Source organism: Pholcus phalangioides, unplaced genomic scaffold (genome assembly GCF_987345545.1).
Source record: "Pholcus phalangioides strain wild (caught in Gottingen) unplaced genomic scaffold, Ppha-v1.0 ptg000007l_1, whole genome shotgun sequence".
NCBI lineage: Eukaryota > Metazoa > Arthropoda > Arachnida > Araneae > Pholcidae > Pholcus > Pholcus phalangioides.
This window is the reverse complement of record NW_028301600.1, coordinates 40,947,274-40,954,059: the sequence shown is the minus strand read 5'-3', so window position 1 is coordinate 40,954,059 and position 6,786 is coordinate 40,947,274.

The following is a 6,786-nucleotide window of genomic DNA, read 5'->3' as shown; positions in this document are numbered from 1 at the left end:
AGGCGGGTGCTCCAGAGTGGCGTGGTGGTAAGATGCTCGTCTACCGCCATGAAGGTTGCCGTCACGTTCGTAGGTTCAAACCCGGGAAAGAATGACGATAAGATATTTTCCCTAACGCGTTTGAGGCGACCACCGATAGATAGCACCTTCATTTCCAAACAAACTCATTATTGGTAGTAAATTGCAATATAGCGATGTGGCCAGAGTTGATGTTTGGTAAATTAGTATGGGAACAGACTCCGTTTTTTTACCCACGTGACTAGTTTAAAAATAATGAATTGCTGTATTTTGTTTTCATATTATATATAAAAGCAGGATTTCTTCTCTTTTAAGCTAATTTTTTTTTCTATTCAGAAATTGTAATTAGTTAGAATGGAACTATTCTTTGTATAATGTACAGTACGTTCCAGAGAACTCTTGTGAAAACCTGGTAAAAAAAAAAAGTGAATGTGGTCAGTTGAAAGAAACTGATCGAGAACTGAAGAAAAGGGGCTTTCTTTTTTTTGCCTTATATACAGCACGTGCCTCCACTAAAGGAAAGTCATTGCGAAAGCAGCACTACACGTACATGGATAATAGTGTGGCTATCAGACCAGCAGCCAGAAATTCATTTGGAGAGGGACCGCTTGTATTTCGGAGGTGGGGGGAGCAAACTGATAGAGCAATATATTTGGCCGTCTTTTCCACTTTTTTCAGTCATTTTCTCATTTTCAGGGGGGGGGGCAGACCCTCCAGTCCCCCCCCCCCCCATCCCCGCTACGGCATTGGAGATTAGGACATTAAGAACCGAGTACGGAAATGTTTGTCAACGAGGGTACCTTCCCACCTCCTACATAGTTTTGCAGATTGATGACTTATAGTAGTGGTTCTCAAACCCCTTTGTCCCCCGCTGCTGCCTTGCCCTATTCATGTTTAATCTCGGACTCCTCAGAATAATTTGTTAGATATTTGCCCATGTAAAAGAACCATTTAAAAGCATAAATAAGAACACAAATTAATAGCTTTATCTCGCCGCGACTCACACTTTGAGAAACACTGATTTATAGGGGAAAAACGAGTCTCGTTCAACCTTAGCTTCGAAATATGCAAAAAAAAAAAATTTTGATGAAGAAAAAAATGATAACATAAATCGAACCCTGATAACAAAAAAAGAACTTTGCTCATGTTATGACGATGGTCAGTTCCGTACTTTGCAAAAGTGATAACAATCAAAGCCGTCTCAAGGCATGGACCCACCCGTGCTTCACAAAAATGAAATCTAGTTGAAATTTTCAAGAATTTGCCTGGTAGGACCTCAGAAAAATGACTTGGCGCGGGGGAGCATGATGCTGTAAAGACGGCCCTGATAACAATTACCGAATATTAACATCATCTGTGATTCTAATAAAAGGCGTCAACTGTATTTGCATGTTTTTTAAACTAAATTTTAAGTATATACGTAAATCGTCATCGTCACTCGATTTTTTTTTATTGCGGTATAAGAAAAAACTATAGTATAAAATTACAATAAATTTGAAAATTTAATATTTAAAAAAAATTGTATGAATTTAATCAGGATTAAAAAATAAAAAATAATTTCCATATATTTCAAATTTTATGACAAAAATAGGTGTTAAAAAATATTTGTGGAATTTCAAAATATTTATTAAATTATGAGTGCTTAATTTTATGAGAAAAATTTATTTTTTCAAAATTTTAAATTTCATCAATGTTTTTAATGACCTAAATTTTCTATTATGTTTCCATTATTAATATAATTATGTCCACCTCTATGTCAAATACTTACCGCTCGCGTTTGTTGTATTTTTATCTATGCTGCACCCCTATAAAATCGTATTGAAAATATTTTTTTTTACAAAAACGGATATAATTTTGTACTGTTAGAGCATTTTTCAATAGAAATTATACATCAACACAGCAATTTAATTAATTATAGTGAACTTTCTTATAAATATTCTTGATTGTATGTACTATTCTATGCTATTACAAAGTTTTACATATCTTAGATACTTAATTTTTTTGTAAATTTTCAAAAAATACATTAAAAACAGCTTACGAGCATGATAAAATAGCATGACATCAGTGTAATTGAATAAAAATTGATTCAAAATAAATGAAACTGTTCAATTCATATGTAGCAAAAATTTGAAATATCATTGACTCAATTTTATTTAAAATTTAATTCTAAATTTAAAATTTTTTGTAATTTTACGAATTTTTGAAATTTCAAATTTTAATTTTACAAATTTAATTTTATATAAGATTGAGTCAATGAAATTAAAAACTTTTGCTTCATTTCATAGAACTATATATTATATTTCACTGTTAGCTACTGATGAAGGAACTTATCAGTTAAACATATAGTTTCGAAACGCGTATAGCCGTGGTTCTTTTTGCAATTTTGGTCCAACATACGTCGGTCGTTCGTTGTATTAATTTTTATTCAATTACATTGATGTCGTGGTATTTTACCCTACGCGCAAGCTGTTTTTAATGCTTTTTTTCTTAAATTTACAAAAAATTAAGTTTCCAAGATACGTAAAATTTATATATATATATGCAATTATTAAAAATTAAGGTACACATGAGTACCTCTGGAGTGAAGAGGATAAAGTAACAAGATCTCGCTCAGCGAAGTCGAATAGTTACTTTCTTGATTTTTATTTTCGATTTCCTGAATTTGATGCGACTTTATGAAAAAACGAAACACATAAAATTTCAGCAGCTCTCAAAAAATGACACCGACGAAAAATCAACTCTTTTTAGTGGTCACCTCTCTTTGCCAGTCAAATAATAATTACGTTTTTTTAAACTCTTCAGTAATAATCCCCCTTTGTTTATATCCTCTATAGCCCCGTTTACATGTGCAAATATTGCGGTAGCATTAGGAGTTCTAGCACCCACTCGACGACTTTTTTCCTTCGTAAGGAAAGAAATTGAGAGCAGTCATTGGAGAAAATTCTTGAAGCGGGTTTTACCGCTTTTTCTATTTCCCATGTGAACGGAGCTTTGGCTCACCTCCATAAAAACATATTGACAATTTAAAAAAAAAAATCTTATGTGAATTTGTGCTGTTATCATATTTTAATTTGAACAATATATCAGCCCATCTACTTAACTAATTAGAATGGGTTCTTTTAATTAGCTAAAATAATTAATTGAGGGTAAAGTATATTGTTTGCCTAGATTTTAATGTTATCTCTAAACAGATAAAATCTTGTTCAGAATTTTTGTTTAGCAAAGTTGAATAGTCGTATATATATAATCTTAAATTCTATTTCCATTCCCTTTCCTCAAATTGGTACGGTTTTATCAATTTATGAATGCATTCAATTTCATCAGCTCTCAAAAAAGAACACCAACAAGGAATCAACTATTTCTAGATTAAAGAGTAATGTACTTATACAGCCGTATTTGTTACTGAAATGACACTAAAAGTTTAACTTTCTAAAATAAAAAAAAATCGGAAAAAAATTGGTATAATGGTGTTTTTTTAACTACGTATTTGTCACGTTATATTCTAATATACACTGGATCGTAGATGGTAAATTATTTTTCTATATTTTAATACTTTCTTAAAAGGGGTGCAACCATAAAAGGGGATTTCATGTGAAATATTTTATAACACGTATTCTCTAAGAAATTTCACACACCTGAATATACCCATTAAAGAACACGCCTATTTTTTTGGGCAAGTGCGATAAGGATTGACAGACTGATTCGTTCTGGGATGTCCTCATGCAGATATGATGAAACATTCTCGAATACGTCACTTTACTCCGCCTTTGTTTGTTTGCTTCCGTTTTAGAACTTCATTTTGTTTCGAGAGAGTTTACTAAGTGTGTTGACGATACATCATTGCGTATCTTTTTTTTATACGAGCAACCATGAAGAGATTACATATTATCCTCACTTTTATTTTTTTCCATTCTGGATTCGCCAACCGGCGTTATTACTTGTCTTTTGGGCCTGAAAACGAACTTCTTCCTGAAGAAAATGTACCGATCCCCAGCTACGAATCTCGTTTTAAAATCATCGACAGTTTTTCCCGGATGTCCCACCAACCGTTGATTTCATGGACGAATAATCGTAATGACATACCTCAACAACACGTTTTCCAAGAAGAGCGTTTCCAGGTGTACCTACACTATGAGATGTCAATCGGGAATCCTGTCCGCTATGAAAGAAGAGGAATCTTAGTTACTTCTGAGCTCGTGTCGGTTCAGCCTCCGACCGCATATGCTTGTGACAGATTCGAAAGATTGGACACATCAAACACAAACATTTTGGATTACGAAACCTGGCCGTGGACTCGTCTTGGAATAAGGCGCGTCGTGGAAGAGCATCTTCAATTTCATCCCCCTGAGGAGTATCCCATGATGGCAAGTGCTCAATCGATGCCCGGAAGCATGGCATCAGAAGAACCTCGTATAGACGGAATTTCTTCGACATTTGGGGAAAACGGATCCTCATCGGAACAGTCAGTGGCTTCAAACTCATTACCAAAATCCTATTCCTGTCGGTCATCGTGTGCAGTCGAATTAACTTCCTCCGATGTATCCGGACAAAGAGTAAAAACAGATACTTCTTTGAACGATGCTTCTTGCAGTCGGTCGAAATATCCAGAATGTGCGAGGAAACTCGGAAGTGGTCCAGGTAACACTGTTGAAGATATTAGTGCTAATGAACCGATTGCGCATAATATAACTGAAAGAGTGAAGAAATCGCGTACTACGAGTGTACCACCTGCGGAGAATATTCCAAAGACGTTTTCAAAAACAGGCACTCCAAGTGAAATTTCATCAACAATTTCGGATTCGGAATTTTCGGAAACCAGAACATCATCTGAACATACTGTTTGTGAGGAACGACCTGATGCAAACGGAAATGAAAATGATAATGAGCAGCACGTGAATGATGATAGTACAAAAAATGTGCGACATGAAAAAGACGTGAAAAGACATTTTCACCCATATCTACGAGCATCAACAACGCGCACGACCTGTGATTTACCTCAGACTGGGAATATTTCGGCCATTCCGTCCACTAATTGCCAACAAAAATTCCAATGCTCAAATCCAAGCCATCCACAACAGATACAAATGATATCACGTGAACATCCTCCACGATGGAATAATTTATCACATCAACCAACATCAATGCCATCCGCCAGATACCTCGTCACAGCTGTTCCTCCTCAGCAGTGCCAAAATCCACCAGTTGATTCAAATAACTATGCTTTGGTATCACAACAAGTGCATGTGCATAACCCGGTATGTAATCCATCAAATACAAATCCTCTCGGACAATCTTGTGCTATGCAAAGATGTACAGGAATCCAAAACGAGGCTCCTACTTCGAACTGTCTTCCATCCCAGACTGAGCAATCTTCTTTTTGTAATCCACATGATCATCCATCTGTTGCGAGAAATCCGTTGACTCATGCATCCCAACCAGGCTTCCCCCAACACGACAATATTATTCCTCGATGTCCTGGATTCATGCGACACAACGATGGTAATTATATCAGACGATTGCAAAATACGTTGCCCGAGAATGATGGTGCCACTAGGCCAAGCTTTACCCAACAGGGTAATCCATTTCCTCAATGTCCAGGATTTGTGCGACCTGCAGATACTGAATGCAACAGACGATTCCCAAATTCGTTTCCCGAGAATCAAGGTGCACCTAGAACAAGTTTTATCCAACTAGGCAATCCATTTCCTCAATGTCCAGGATTTGTGCGACCTGCAGATACAGAATGCAACAGACGATTACAAAATTCATTTCCCGAGAATCAAGGTGCACCTAGAACAAGTTTTAACCAACTAGGCAATCCATTTCCTCCATGTATTGGATTTTCAAGACCTGCAGATACGGAATGCAACAGACGATTACAAAGTTCATTTCCCGAGAGTCAAGGTGTACCTAGAACAAGTTTCACCCAACTGGGCAATCTATTTCCTCCATGTATTGGATTTGTAGGACCTGCAGACACGGATTACAACAGACGATTACAAAATTCATTTCCCGAGAATCAAGGTGCACCTACAACAAGCTTTACCCAACACGGCAATCCATGTCCAGGGTTTTCACAACCTGCAGATACGGAATGCAACAGACGATTGCAAAATACATTGCCCGAGAATCATGGTGCCACAAGGCCAAGCTTCACCCAACTGGGCAATCCATTTCCTCCATGTAGTGGATTTGGAAGACCTGCAAATACGGAATGCAACAGACGATTACAAAATTCTTTTCCCGAGAATTGCGGTCCATCTAGAACAAGCTTTACCCAACTGGGCAATCCATTTCCTCCATTTATTGGAGTTTCAAGACCTGCAGATACGGAATGGAACAGACGATTGCAAAATATATTGCCAGTGAATCATGGTGCCACAATGCCAAACTTCACCCAACTGGGCAATCCATTTCCTCCATTTAGTGGATTTGCAAGACCTGCAGATAGAGAATGCAACAGGCAATTACAAATTTTTTTTCCCGAGAATCACGGTGCACATAGAACAAGCTTCACTCAACTGGGCAATCCATTTCCTCCATGTATTGAATTTGCAAGATCTGCAGACACGGATTACAACAGACGATTACAAAATTCATTTCCCGAGAATCAAGGTGCAACTACAACAAGCTTTTCCCAACAGGGCAATCCATTTCCTCCATGTATTGGATTTGCACTACCTGGAGATACGGATTATAATAGACGATTACAATATTTGTTTCCCGAGAACCGTGGTGCATCAAGAACAACAAGGTTCACCCAACAGG